The sequence below is a fragment of the Nothobranchius furzeri genome, chromosome 2 (assembly GCF_043380555.1).
Source record: "Nothobranchius furzeri strain GRZ-AD chromosome 2, NfurGRZ-RIMD1, whole genome shotgun sequence".
NCBI lineage: Eukaryota > Metazoa > Chordata > Actinopteri > Cyprinodontiformes > Nothobranchiidae > Nothobranchius > Nothobranchius furzeri.
In genome coordinates this window covers 96,429,525-96,445,229 of record NC_091742.1, presented here as the reverse complement: position 1 = coordinate 96,445,229, position 15,705 = coordinate 96,429,525, and the positions used below count along the sequence as shown (strand labels likewise).

The window sequence follows — 15,705 nt, the reverse complement described above, 5'->3', positions numbered from 1 at the left end:
TTAGAGATACGCTGGGCTGACCGCTGGGCAACACCGGGTGAAACACAGAGGTCTCCCGAAAGCTGCTGAAAGCCGGCAGCCGCACAGCAGACAGAAGCCGCGATCACAGAGATGCGGGGAGGGGATAAGGGTGGAAAACATCGGTCTCCCGAGAGCTCCACAAGCCGATAGTGGGAACCCAGCTCCACCAACATGTTATATTTCAACCCATTTTCCAAAATGCAGCATTATGTTAAATGCACTGGGGTTTACCCTATTACATTTAAATTTCATGGTTAAACAGTACATGTTAAAATCTAAGCTCAGCTCGGCAGTGACCTAAAATACATAAATATAATTTTACTTACCGAAAAAAATGAAGTGGAGACTCCTTGGACGCTCTGTTAGTGCAATTAATGCCACAGCAAGTCATTTTGTCCAACAATTGCACAAAAAATATCCAAAAAAGAATACACAAACACAGAGACTCAAAATCCTGGAACAGTTTCCACGCCAGACCGAGGCTCTACTGAGGCCTTTCAACGGAGCTAGCTCTGTGGTCACGTGGGTCTGATGCTCATTAATTATACAGAATTTTAGGCTTTTAATACACTTAAACAGAAGAGTGAGAAAAAAATTCACCCCCCTCAGAGTTGTCATGAGTGTAAACTAGATCATTTAAACCAAAAACATGTTTTGGTACCAGGCTGTAAACATGTTTATTTCTGCTGTGAAATTGGTATTTTTAACATGGGAGTCAATGAGGATTTGCTCGCTTCTGACACCAGCCCCTAGTGGATGAGGGTGGAACTGCAATTTTTGGTACTTCCGGGTTGGCCTCAATTTTTGAGCTGCATTGTAGGGGCTTGGTATATGCATGAGGTCATCAAGGAACTTAGCATCGACTATTTATGGCAGTAAGTGGGCGTGGTGAGGGCGGGATGTGACTAAAAAGCAGCTGAGAACATTTGTTGATAGTTTCTGATTTATGAAGCGGAGATTGCGTGCAGCTGTGCGTACTCCATGTTTGATAGATCACAAACCTACTTGGCGTAAGTAATTTTTTTTGCTGAGCTTAAATCACCTTTCTTTCCCATTCTGACCTTCAGTCTGGAGTTCAGGAGATGGTCTTGCCCAGGACCACACCCCTAAATGCACTGAAGCAGCTGCCATGCGATTGGTTGGTTAGATAATTGCATTAAGGAGAGGTTGAACAGGTGTTCCTAATAATACTTAGGTGAGTGTATAGGGTACATATAGTCCTTGTGTGTTTTTAATTAGTTCTTTTCTATCAGACACCATCTGTGAGGGTGTTTTCTGGTTCTTCTGGACGTCCTATGGGTTTCCTGTCTCCTGGATTGCTGTGGTCTGGTCCGTTTCTCCTCATGGCTCTGGCTTCCTTATCATCGTGGTCCCTGCCTGCAGATTTTGCTAAGTGGGATTACAGTTTGCTGATTTGAATAGCTACTGACTGTTCTGCTGTGTGGGTGTTTGATTTTCCTCACTCCTGCTGCTTCGGTGCCTGAGAACTAACTCTGTCTTCCTCTGCTGTGATGCTCCTTATAAATATGAAATATCAATCTGATTGGTGTTTGACTGATTGATTTAATATTCCTTTAGGGTCTTTGACTTATGCAGGGAACATACACACTTCATATTAATTCAGACAGAGTCAAGAATATAGTTATCGAAATGATTTTAATACCGTTTTCCTAAACTAAATGATTGTACCTGACAAAGTATGAATGAAATGACGGTTGTGTAGATCACACATGATGGATGAAATGATGGAATGTGAGCTAGATGTTTTAGCAAAATCTTTCTTGAATGTCTGAGAGAGATTGTGGAGTCTGGGTTGTAAAATCATATTGGCTGTATGGTTTGATAAGCTAAATATAAACACCATCCGACGCAATTTGTGCCGGTCTAGGCACCCGTGTAGCGATCCAGGGGGTCAGGAGGTTGAGATGGACACTGCCGATGGTGTGGACCTCTGGTACTGGTATTGATTAATGCACACATTATTCAAACACTGTGGGATTTAACAAGAGATGATTATGACACATCTGCAATTATCACATTATGAAAAGTCATTTATGATTAAGGCAAGATGAACTTTATTCAGAGTGAGGAGGTCTTGTCTTCTGCAGGAGACCTTGAGCAGAGATATTATGGCTTCCTTGTTCGGTAACAAGGTCTTGTGCAATGCTTTCTTGCCAGACAGCAAATTAAAAGTTAATTTCTGGTCATTTTTGATGTAAACTTGACCTTTGGGTACGCTACAGTAGCAACTGAAAATACAGAGAAGAGATCTCCAAAAGTATCTTCCAGGCGTAGTGGGCCTATCATCACATCTACAGTAGGTCAGTACAAATACACAATAAGGGACAAGGATCATTTTCGGGGGAATACATCATGCAGGGTTTCCGTTATGTGTATTTTGCTGTGGCGACAAAATAAAAGCCACCACACCTTCAGAAGGATAAAAATAAATAAATTAAAACAACGTACCGTCAGAATTAATTTTTTGGATATACATTAAAACAATGTAAAAACGAGACATATATAGTCTATATATGTGCATGTATAATAACCCTAATCACAGTTTAGATTGAATTAAATATAACAAAACTCTAAAATGTACTTTACTTTGAAAAACCAGAACTGTTGTTTTTCCCCCCCGTGTACGAAGGAGCCGGCTTCTGTGCGGTGCGCTGCTCTCACGAGTAAAAGAAAACTACAGGGAGAGAAAAGGTGGAAGAAAGGAACCTTAGGAAGAAGGCATTTATAGATCAGACCTGTGAAAACTAGCTTAATGTTAACGCACGCTGCTACTTTTGAACAGTAAAGTAGTATGGTTTGTTGTTAACGGAAACAGCATATAGCTTAATGTGAGAGTCGAGGCATGGGTGGAGACCAAGCCCCCATAATTCGGGTCTGGATATGAAGCAAAACAGGAAGTGACAAAAATTGCAATTCCATCCTCGTCCGCTAGGGGCTGGTGTCAGAAACGAGCAAATCCTCATTGACTTTTCTGAATAATTAATGAGCATCAGACCCACGTAACTGCAGAGCTAGCTCCGGGGGAAGGCCTCAGCCTCGCCTGAAAACTGTTCCGCCATTTTCAGTCTCTCAACTTAGACCATTAGCTGTGCTGTTTGTGTATTCTTTTTTGGATATTATTTGTGTAATTGTTGGACAAAATGACTTGCTGTGGTATTAATTGCACTAACAGAGCGTTTAAGGAGTCTCCACTTCATTTGTTTTGGTAAGTAAAATTATATTTATGTATTTTAGGTCACTGCCGAGCTGAGCTTAGATTTTAACATGTACTGTTTAACCATGACATTTAAATGTAATAGGGTAAAACCCAGTGCATTTAACATAATGCTGCATTTTTGAAAATGAGTTGAAATATGACATGTTGGTGGAGCTGGGTTCCGACTATCGGTATGGTCCCATCCCCTCAGCGGCAGCTCGGTGCATCTCGGATCGCAGCGACGCCTGTCTGCTGCGCGGGCTGCCAACTTGTGGATCTCTCGGATGGAAACCAATGTTTTCCACCCGGTTGTCCCCAGCGGCAGTATGGCGCATCTGTGTCTCAGAAGCTCCGGTGTTGTGCACCGTTAGCTCCAGTTGTAGCTAGGTAGCTACCTCCGTTAGCTTAGCTCCCACCTCCGCGTTAGCTTTGGGTTAGCTTGTAGCTACATTGCTTCAGTTCGACAGGTGCCGTCATTTGATCCCAGCCTACAGCTCTCGTCTCCACCTCTTTTCCCTTTTTCGGAATTGTCTGGGCTTGACGGAACCTGTGACACGGTCAAAATAGCGGTGGTGGGAACCTCCCATTTTGGCACAAAAACGTATAATTGGAGCCTATGGACATGAATTGTCCAGTATGTCTGTCGATGGTGGAGACATATTTCATCCACACTTCCTGTTAGAAAAACGCTTCTGAAAGAGGAATCGCCTGACGGACCGAGAGAGCGGCACTGAGGCAGTTATAGACCGCACCCCCCTTACCCCCTTCTCAATTGAACTACATTGAACACACACACACACACACAGGGATGGAGCACATGTTTACAACTGTAGTAGCTCCAGTATCAAGATGTTTAATCTCACAGAGGCTGCCTGCAGGTCTTCTGTTTTATGAGCAAAGCGCAGGGCATCCACTTGTTATGAGTGCTGAACGCCGTGCGGAGCGGTTGGGGAAGCACATTTTAAACACGGGTCGGAGTCCGGCTACCAATACAGTTTATGTTTATGTTTATGTTTATTTATTTGGCAGACGCTTTTATCCAAAGCGACGTACAATTTTTAACTTGTAGGGCATGTTGTGATCTGTAGGGAAAACCGGAGTACCCGGAGGAAACCCACGCATGCATGGGGAGAACATGCAACTCCACGCAGAAAGACCACAGCCGAGTTTCGAACCTGCAACCTTCTTGCTGTGAGGCAACAGTGCTAACAACTGCGCCACCATTGCAGTTGTTAGCATACTGTTTATAACAATACAGTTTATAAGCTTGACTCTCCCATATTCCAGTTAGAATTGACTAAGCTCCGTGGATGAGAAGTGAAACGTCTTCAAGAAACCCATGAAGTCCAGTTGCCTTCATTTGAACCCTTTGGATTACCCTGACCTGGATGACCGAGAACCTTCACCAGCATACTGAAGAGGTTGAAAGGACCGTGGTGGGCAGGGTCGGTAAAAGAGTGAACCAACTCATTGAATCCATTGTTTAAAGTCCTCATGATTTCACTATCTCAGCACACTCTGTGAGTTAAAAATGTCACTCATCTCTAACTTGGTTCTAACTTTTTTGTTGTTTAGACTTGGACACATGGGTAGTGGCAGAGACATGTATGGTGTAAATGGCATCATATTTATCTGAGAAGGACAGAGGTCTGATCAACCTCTCGTCCATTCTGAATCTGCTTCGCTGGTGGCTTTCTAGCTAAAGTTTGTGGTTATAGCAGCTTTGTGCCTGTCTTTTGGTAATTTCCCAATTTCCCATTACTTGATTTGTGGGGTTGGCTTAGATTTTGGTGTAACTTAGGAGGGGTGAATGTAACAGGTGTGTAAAAGAGAAGCAATTTTATATTCCGTCCAAAACCCGTTCTTACTTTCTGTGTGCATTTATTTTCCTGATATACGAACAGCATTTTATTTTGGTGGGAAAGCTTTTATTTTCTTACTCTACTGGATGTCATTTCCGTATTGGCCCCGTTTGCCTTAGTTCGTGCTGAGCTGCGCGCGGGAGAGGTGAGTGTGTGTAGCCGTGTCGCATATGTGTGTGTTGGTAACATAAAACCATTTTAGACAGGAGTAGGTGGAACAGAGAGTGGCTGACTGGGTGGTACCGGGTCGGTTGGGTGGTCGGCGGGCCGACGGCCTGAACGGGCCCGGTAAGACGACAGCTCAACTTCGCTCTGAGTGGGCCTCGTTCGCGGTGTCCAGGGAGCTCAGTACGGTGATTGGGGAGGTGCTAGATGCTACTGTCGGGTTTCCTGGTATGTTGGTGGTGGTTTGTCGGACGAGGCCCAGTGCCTCAAAGCGCTGCGGCTTGAAACGTTTATGGGGGTGGGAGTGGATGTGTGTGAGTCGCGTTCGGGGGCTGTGGTTAAGGGGGTGTACCGCGTGTCGAGTGAGGTTTCTGTTCCTCACGTGTTTTCCTCCCTGAGTGGGGCGGCGGTGTGGCTGTGTGTGTGTGTATGTGTGTGTGTGTGTGTGTGTGTGGGTGGGGTGGGGGGGGGGGGGGGGGAAAGGAAACTGCGTGTCGAATGAGGTCTCTTCCTCAGTGCCTGCACGCCTCTCACCCAAACCTAGGGGTGTTCCAAAAAAGGTACTTCACGATTCTATTTGATTATGGGAGCTTCGATTCTTCGATCATAAGGACTTTTGGTTTGATTCGATTACTGGTGCCACAATTCTTTGATTATTGACATTTTTAATGCTTTTTTCATACAAGATTGTCTTCTTCTTTATCTAGATTTGTAAATAAATAACCTATCAATTAATTCAGTTTCTCTAAAACTACTCTCTGTAAGTAAATACATTTTTTAACATTTAACAATTTTTCAAAGACAAATTCTCATTTTATGACTGTGTGACGTGTAAATATTTGCACTTTGACCAACTTAACTTCGATCAGGGAAAGCTTTACTTAATTAGTGTCCCCTCCATTGTTGGGAAACACTTAAACAGGCAAGCCCTGGATTTAATGAGATAATTAATTAAAGTAAACAAGATTTTTACTTACAGTTTTACTTCTCCTCCTTGAACCGTCACCTTATCGTGGTGGAGGAGTTTGAGTGCCCTAATGATCCTAGGAGCTATGTTGTCTGGGGCACTTAGTGCCCCTGGTAGGGTCTCCCATGACAAATTGGTCTTAGGTGAAGGGTGAGACAAAGAACGGTTCGAAGGATCTTTCATGGCGGTTAAAATGAAGAGTCGGAGTACCCGGCCCGGAGGGTTACCGGGGTCCCACCCTGGAGCCAGGCCTGGGGTTGGGGCCCGTGAGCGAGCGCCTGGTGGCCGGGCTTTCGCCCATGGGGCCCGGCCGGGCCCAGCCCGAACCGGATACATGGGCTCGTCCAACTGTGGACCCACCACCCGCAGGAGGAACATGAAGGGTCCGGTGCAATGCGAATCGGGTGGCAGACCAAGGCGGGAGCCTTGGCGGTCCAATCCCCGGACAAGAAAACTAGTTTTTGGGACATGGAACGTCACCTCGCTGGCGGGGAAGGAGCCGGAGCTTGTGGCAGAGGTTGAGCGGTACCGGCTAGATATAGTCGGACTCACCTCGACACATTGCATTGGCTCTGGAACCCGAGACCTGGAGAGGGGTTGGACACTCTACTTTGCTGGAGTTGCTCCGGGTGAGAGGCGGAGGGCTGGGGTTGGCTTTTTGTTAGCTCCGAGACACTCTGCCTGTGTGTTGGGGTTTACCCCGGGGGACAAGAGGGTAGCTTCCTAGCGCCTTCGGGTCGGGGAACGGGTCCTGACTGTTGTTTGTGCTTATGGGCCAAATATCAGTTCAGAGTACCCACCCTTTTTGGAGTCCCTGGGACGAGTGCTAGATAGTGCTCCATCAGGGGACTCCATTGTCCTGCTGGGGGACTTCAATGCTCACGTGGGCAGTGACAGCTTGACCTGGAGGGGTGTGATTGGGAGGAACGGCCCACCTAATCTGAACTCGAGCGGTGTTTTGTTATTGGACTTCTGTGCAAGCCGCAGTTTGGCCATAACGAACACCATGTTCGAACATAAGGATGCCCACCGGTACACTTGGTACCAGGGCAGCCTAGGTCACAGGTCGATGATAGATTTTGTAGTCGTATCATCTGACCTGCGGCCGTATGTTTTGGACACCCGAGTGAAGAGAGGGGCGGAGCTGTCAACTGATCACCACCTGGTGGTGAGTTGGATCAGATGGCAAGGGAACATGCCGCGTAGACCTGGCAGACCCAAACGCATAGTGAGGGTCTGCTGGGAACGCCTGGCAGAAGAACCTGTCAAGACGGTCTTCAACTCCCACCTCCGGCAGAGCTTTGACCACGTCCCGAGAGCAGTGGGGGACATTGAGTCCGAGTGGGCCTTGTTCCACTCTGCGATTGTCGAGGCGGCTGTTGCTAGCTGTGGCCGTAAGGTGGCCGGTGCCAGTCGTGGTGGCAACCCCCGTACCCGCTGGTGGACACCAGAGGTTCGGGGAGCCGTCAGGCTGAAGAAGGAGGCCTACAGGGCGTGGCTGGTCTGTGGGTCTCCGGAGGCAGCAGACAGGTACCGGATAGCCAAGCGGGGTGCAGCAGTGGCAGTTGCCAAGGCAAAATCTCGGGCGTGGGAGGAGTTTGGTGAGGCCATGGAGAAAGACTATCGATCGGCTCCAAAGAGGTTCTGGCAAACTGTCCGGCGCCTCAGGAGAGGAAGGCAGCAACTCGCTCACACTGTTTACAGTGGGGATGGGGAGCTGCTGACGTCAACTGAGGCTATAGTCGGACGGTGGAAGGAATACTTTGAGGAGCTCCTCAATCCCACCAATGCGCATTCCGAGGAGGAACCAGAGCTGGGAGGCCTGGGGATGGACTGTCCGATCTCGGGGGCAGAAGTTGCTGAGGTAGTCAAACAACTACACAGCGGCGGAGTCCCGGGGGCGGATGAGGTTCGTCCTGGGTATCTCAAGGCTATGGATGTTGTAGGGCTGTCATGGTTGACACGTCTCTACAACATTGCGTGGTCATCGGGGGCAGTTCCTAGGGAGTGGCAGACCGGGGTGGTGGTCCCCATCTTTAAGAAGGGTGACCTGAGGGTGTGTTCCAACTATAGGGGGATCACACTCCTCAGCCTCCCTGGAAAGGTCTACTCCAAGGTACTGGAGAGGAGGGTCCGATCGATAGTTGAATCTCAGATAGAGGAGGAGCAATGTGGTTTTCGTCCTGGCCGTGGAACTGTGGACCAGCTCTATACCCTTGCAAGGGTGATGGAGGGGGCATGGGAGTTTGCCCAACCAATCCACATGTGTTTTGTGGATTTGGAGAAGGCTTATGACCGTGTCCCCAGGGGCACCCTGTGGGGGACGCTCCAGGAGTATGGGGTGGGTGGCTTTCTGTTAAGGGCCATTCAGTCCCTTTACCAGAGGAGCGTGAGTTTGGTCCGCATAGCCGGTAGTAAGTCGGACCTGTTCCCAGTGAGGGTTGGACTCCGCCAGGGCTGCCCTTTGTCACCGGTTCTGTTCATCACTTTTATGGACAGAATTTCTAGACGCAGCCGTGGTGTGGAGTGTGTCGAGTTTGGTGGCAGGAGAATCTCGTCTCTGCTTTTTGCGGATGATGTGGTCCTCCTAGCTTCATCCAGCTCTGACCTTCAGCTCTTGCTGGGTAGGTTCGCGGCCGAATGTGAAGCGGCTGGGATGAGGATCAGCACCTCCAAATCTGAGACCATGGTTCTCGACCGGAAAAGGGTGGCTTGCCACCTCCGGGTCGGGGGAGAGGTCCTACCTCAAGTGGAGGAGTTTAAGTATCTCGGGGTCTTGTTCACGAGTGAGGGTAGGAGGGATCGGGAGATCGACAGGCGGATTGGTTCGGCGTCTGCAGTGATGCGGACGCTGAGCCGATCTGTCGTGGGGAAGAGGGAGCTGAGCCAGAAAGCCAGGCTCTCGATTTACCGGTCGATCTACGTCCCAATCCTCACCTATGGTCATGAGCTTTGGGTAATGACCGAAAGAACGAGATCGCGGATACAAGCGGCCGAAATGAGTTTCCTCCGTAGGGTGGCCGGGCTCAGCCTTAGAGATAGGGTGAGGAGCTCGGACATTCGGGAGGGACTCGGAGTAGAACCGCTGCTCCTCCGGATCGAAAGGAGCCAGTTGAGGTGGTTTGGGCATCTGGTCAGGATGCCTCCTGGACGCCTCCCCGGGGAGGTGTTTCGGGCATGTCCTGCCGGCAGAAGGCCCCCGGGTCGACCCAGGACACGTTGGAGAGGTTACATCTCCAATCTGGTCCGGGAACGCCTTGGGGTCCTGCCGGAGGAGCTGGTGGACAAGGCCGGGGAGAGGACGGCCTGGAGCTCCCTAGTTGGGATGCTGCCCCCGCGACCCGGACCCGGATAAGCGGAGGAAGACGAGACGAGAAGATTTTTACTTCCATCAAATTTATTTAATGGAAACTTAATGAGTCTGGCATATGATAACATTACAAAAAAGCTGCCATACAGATGGGCAAATATCAACATTGTGCTACTTTGACTCTCACTCATCTCTCGAGTTTGAAGAACATGACTCACCAACTTCCACCCGTTCTTGTCCGACGCGAGAACAAAATGCGCCGTTACAGTAACGAAGGATTTGGTGGCAACCGATGTCCACGCATCACATGTGAGCGTTATCCCGGTTGCCTTCTTCATGGACTCCAGAACGCTTGCTTTGGTTTCCTCGTAGAGGCGGGGGACTTCTTTTTCTGCTAAATATTTTTGGTGAGGAAGTTTATAGCGCGGCTCCATGGTGCGCACCACAAACCGAAACCCCCTGTTGTTTACTACTGAATAAGGGCGTAGATCCGTCGTGATAAAAGTAGCTATTGCTTTTGTAATGCTCCTCGCCTTCTCTTGAGTTCTTCGGTAGTTTGGAGACAGTCTCCAGGATGGAGAAAGAGGTCAAAGAGGTAGTGCCACTCACTAAACAGTCTGGGCGGTGTGCTCGTTAAGGCTCCGGTTACATGTTTTTTTTTTGTACCAGCTTCGCAACAAAACTTTGATGTTATGTTTTTTAAGCATCGACGTTCATTAATCGATGCCGAAACAACATGTTAGCTTTTAGATGCATCGCCACATCGATTAATTGCCCCCACCCCTAAAGTCCACCCACCCACCACACATTAGAAAAAGCAACTCCACAGTGATTCCTTAGTTACAAATTTTTTATTTTAAATATTCACACAGCAACTCTTTAAAGTCAACAGCCTGAAGAATAAAAGTAAGCTTGGAAGATAAGTAACCTGAGAATATTAGAATAACCAACAACTCAAAATGTCGTGCAAATGTCATTGGGGGGGATGCAAAATCAAAAGCAGCATTAAACTGTGTAATCAAAAGCAAAACTCAAATATCAAAGTGTCATCATAAAGAAAGTTCTACTTTCCATTTTGTTCAACTGCTGTGGGCAGTCAGCAGGATCCATGGGGCCAGCAGCTCATACATGTTCACACACATCTGTTGAAGCTGATGATGGTGTCTCTTCAGGCTGTTGGATTGGAGCACTGAGTCTGCTGGTGTTGGGTTCTTCTTCTGTGAGAAAATAAACACACACACACACACACACACACACACACACACACACACACACACACACACACACACACACGTAGAGGAAGAGTGCTGAGAAAAGGCAGAGAGGAAATGGAGGACACCAAGTAGTTAAAAGAAAAACTACAGCTGAGCCGAGGCGCGCCTGGAATGGGGCGCGTCTGATCTGAACTGAGGAGCGGTGAGCAGCGGCCGGATTTCGTGAGCGATTCTCTTCTCGGCGCTTCCGCGGCCGGTGTGTCCTCGGAGTTAAACGCCGGCTTTCAGCCACTCCCACCCCGCAGGGACTTAAACCCACACTGCCATCAGCTTCTGGAGGCTGCTGAGCCCCGCTGCGGGCCAGGTCCGACCCGGCTTTCAGCCACTCCCCCTGCTGCTTCCGTCTGCTCTCGTCTGTTTTCCAGGCGAGGCGCTGCTCAACTCGAACACGGCCATTCTCTGCGCCTCCCGTCTTCTTTAGACCGCCAAGAATCATTCCACCTACGCACACGCTTCTCTGCTTCATACCGTTTCGAACTGTCTCGCTTCTCCTCACCAGTTTTAAAGCGTCTTGCCGGAGATTTCATCAAGAAAGCCCATCCCTGTGGTGGCGCAATGTTCCTGCGTGCTTGTGTGTTTCTAGCGTGGTTCTACTTCGTCTTTAATAGTGAACTTATACTTCACGTGACTATAACTAGAATCGTGCAGTACGTGCACGAATCGTACAAGTGCAGTACGTGGCTAGAGGCGCGCAGGTTCACGCGCGCGAAACGAAAACGGCAGCTTCCTACAGGGCGGGGCCATGATGTAGGTGAAAGCCGGTGTGTAAATGACAAAGCTTGGGCGCCACCCGTGCAGTAAGTCGTCAAGTATTTACCGCCCAACGAGAAAATTTAGCGCCATTGGCGCTCGGGCGCTTTAAAGGTCCACCCCTGGAAGGGCATAGATATTCTGCTGGGGTGGGGCTGGGTTGGTGCCCTCGGACTCCATGAGGCTCTGTAATGCTGCTGCTTTGGGCCCTGGCAGGATGGGCTGGGGTCTCCATGCCCTTGGTGGCAATTTGACAACCGAGGTGCCTATTGGGGCCAGTGGGGGAGCTGGCTCCCTGGAGGGCTAAGCCCAACCAGCCATTCCTCCCAAGCAGATTCCTCCACATAGGACCTTGGGGGGTGGACAAGTCAGGGAGTGCGGGTATGGACCCCATTTCTGCATTCCTGTGGCAACCTGCCCCCCAATTTTATTTGCACCTTATACACTTCCTCCGACGACATTCCACGCAAGCACACACTTAGGGCTTTGGGAGTGAGCACATTCAATGGCATTTGGCAGGGGGATATCTCAGCCTCCTCCCGGGTGCCGGTGCCCACTTCCAATTTTAAACTGCACTTAGACACCGAGGGCTGTGGGTGCAAGTGGGGTGGTGCGGCGGCATCAGCTGCCATAGGCCAGACAATGCCTGCACTGCCCGCTCACCACAGCCATGGGATACACCTCATCAACACACAATACTATAATGGTGCAGGCGGAGGGAGACTAGGGGTCTTAGCACACCTCTGTTGTCGCTTGGCTTCCTGGGGCTGGAGACTAGGAGGGAGATCTGGCCGTCTGGTTGGGGTCTGGTGTGGTGGGTTGCTGTGCTCAGCGTTGGGCGGGAGAGCCTGCTCATCAGCACCCCAGCAGAAAGGGTCAAACTCTGGTAACCGGTGATGGTTGTACCCAGTGTGCAGCATTACCGGGACCAGATTGAATAGGGTGTGTATGGGGAGCATGAGTGGGTGTCCGGCGTGCATTTTTGTAAGTCTTTGGTTGTATGTGTATGTGTGAGCATGAGGGAGGGAGTGTGTGACTGTGTTTGTGTATGACTGTATTTGTCAGGTGGGGCCTTTGACTCCTCCCCTCTCCTGGGACCTCCTTTGATGATATAGATCTTTGTCTCCCCTCCCCCTGCCACATCTGGTGTGGGGTGTGGTGCCTTGGTCTGCCTGAGTGTTCGTGGTTCTTGGGTCAGGGGGTTTAAGATTTGGCGTCTGCTTGATCAATCCCGGTGGCTGCCTGGTGGGGTCTGGGTCCCTGGGCTCTGCTGGGTCCCTGGCGGGGGTGGTCGCCCCTGGTTCCCGGGTCGCTGGGTCCCGGGCTCGGCCAGATAGGGGGTGGGAGGCTGCGGGCGGGCCTGAGGGCTTGCCGCTGATATCTCCCGGGACTCTGCCGGCTGCTGGTTGTGGCCCCCCGGGACGATCCTCTGCGCCTCTCGAGGGGGCAGGGGCCTTTCTGGTTTCAGTCCCCTTGGGGTTCCTGTGTTCTGGGGCAGCGCCTGGGTCTCTGGGACTTGGAGCTCCCCCCGTCTCCTACACATCTTTGGGGGCAGATCTGTGGTCCCTCACACTCTTCATTGGACGCTCCTATAGAGAAACCTTACATAAACAAGCGCGTGTACACACACAGGTGCTCACATGGTGCTCTCAAGAGAATGGGCTTGGGCACGTTCAACACTTGTCTCAAGGCTGTCATTGCCACTAAATGAACTGTGATTTATTATCGTGTGATTGTTCAGTTAAACAATGTTGATTTTATATTTCTTCATCACGTTGACGCAGTGATAGCTTGCTCCTGATGTATTGTTGTGTGTCCCATTTTTTTCTGCTCTTCTCTTTCTGCAGGTCTAGAAGCAGACTCTTGTTCATTATTGTTTATTTTTGTGGACCCCCCCCCTCTTCCCACCGTTTGTCTTTTCCTTTCTCTTTCACCTCTGTCTCCGTGTCTGGTCGGAATTACAAAGCATTCAAAAACAATAACATTTGAAGTATCAGGCGTGACATTTAAAGCAGACGCTTTGATGCTCCACCTGAGAATAAATCTGTAAGGCTTGTTACCAGCATTCAGACATCAATTCTGCTTGCTTCACAGCCAGACAGGACACGGTTATAAATGCGCAGGGGTGGACCGTTAAAGCGCCAGAGCGCCAATGGCGCTAAATTTTCTCGTCGGGCGGTAAATACTTGACAACTTACCGCCCGGGTGGCGCCCAAGCCTTGTCATTTACACACCGGCTTTCACCTACATCATGGCCCCGCCCTGTAGGAAGCCGCCGTGTTCATTTCGCGCGCGTGAACCTGCGCGCCTCTAGCCACGTACTGCACTTGTACAATTCGTGCACGTACTGCACGATTCTAGTTATAGTCACGTGAACTATAAGTTCACTATTAAAGACGAAGTGGAGCCACGCTAGAAACACACAAGCACGTAGGGAGATGCCGCCGCCACAGGGATGGGATTTATTGATGAAATCTCCGGCAAAACGCTTTAAAACTGGTGAGGAGAAGCGAGACAGTTTGAAACGGTATGAAGCAGAGAAGCGTGTGCGTAGGTAGAATGATTCTTGGCGGTTTAAAGAAGATGGGAGGCACAGAGAATGGCCGTGTTCGAGTTGAGCAGCACCTCGCCTGGAAAACAGACGAGAGCAGACGGAAGCAGCAGGGGGAGTGGCTGAAAGCCGGTGTTTAATGGGCTCGACACACGGGAGGCGACATCGCCTCTCCTCCATTCATTTTCAATGAGACATGCGCGACAAAGCGATAATCGCGGGTCTCCCTCCTACCAAGCGAAACGCGAAAAACATGCGTGTGAAATTTTGCACTCGTGCACGTGTCGTGCACAGGCGACCCAGCGACGCGATCCCAGAAAGTTGAAACATTTTCAACTTTTCATCGCTGTCGCTCGGACGAGGACCAATCAACGGAGGTTTCATTCACTGACCAATGAGTGGACAGGATGCTCCGTACATCTCCGAGCAAACATGAAAGGAGAAGTTGATTATTATTATGTTTTATAGTAAAATCAGAAGTAAGATTTCACATAACTCTAGCAGCACCTTGTGAAACATCATATCTACAACTTTATTAACTCTGAACCGCTTAAATAACCTTAATTCCCTCCAACCTGACACAGCCAAACAAAACAATGGAAGTTTTGATTTCGCCATGGAACAGAACGCGTTGACGGCTTTGCCGCTGCAGCGGGTCGCCTCCCGTGTGTCGATCCCCTAAGTCGGACACAATTTCCTGCATGTGTAGCTCGGGGTTGACGATGGCTGAAGATATCGCGTTAGCGTTCACACTTGTTCAATTTTAGTTCTGGTGCCTGTTAGCAGCTGAAACACATCCTCACGTGCTTGTGGATATCATATATTCTATATGAAAACATGACTGTAATAATAAGTAAAGGTTATCAGCTGTAGTTTTAGTGTGCTAATAGGAAACGTGACAAAAGAAAACAAAACACATTTCTCTTTATGGCCTATATAGTTGTCATCATCAACATAACATGATTTACAGAATACATGTGACCAACTAACATTTCATGTTCTACCACCGGATGTTTGGATCAAAATGTGAACCAATCAGATCTTAGCTCAGGTGAGCGCCAGGCGTTTCCGTCATCTAGGTTTTGCAGCCGAGGGAGAGCAACTGCAGCGCCTTGCTCCAAAATTTGCGGCCGCCTTGATCTCACAAGGTTATCGTTGCCTACGTATGCATGACGTCAGAGCAAGTCGTCGTCAAGTCGGACACAAATCTAACCGGCATGCACTGCTCGCCGATCACCGCTGGTCTAATCTGCGCAGAACTGGCTCATCTCGAACACAGCCAATGGCTCAAGTACAGCAAAGCGGAGTTGGTGATGTACTGTGTTGTATGCCGGAAGTACGCGACGACAAAATCGAGTTTTGTTGAGGGAACAAACAAATTCAAACTTGAATACGTTTGTGAATGTGTACAAAATAAAGGTTTATTACATTTAAAACAGTTCAGTTGTTATTTTGACTCGTTTTGGCAGCTGACCAGCGGGGCCGGTAGATTCTTGGCGGGGCCGGTAAATATTCAGAGTTATCGGCTAGGGCTGGGCAAAACGATTATTTTGTAATCGATTAATCTAGCGATTATTTTTTCGATGCA

At 49.2% G+C, this 15,705-nt stretch overlaps 1 protein-coding gene across 1 annotated transcript in view; it reads left to right on the top strand.

The window, feature by feature from the left end:
* Positions 1–5,195: 5,195 nt before the first annotated feature.
* LOC129154110 (zinc finger protein OZF-like) overlaps positions 5,196–15,705 on the top strand; it is a 35,926-nt gene continuing 25,416 nt past the window's right edge. The window contains exon 1 of the mRNA XM_054733953.2: positions 5,196–5,245. The gene's annotated coding sequence lies outside the window, so the exon portion shown is untranslated. The remainder of the gene's footprint in view (positions 5,246–15,705) is intronic.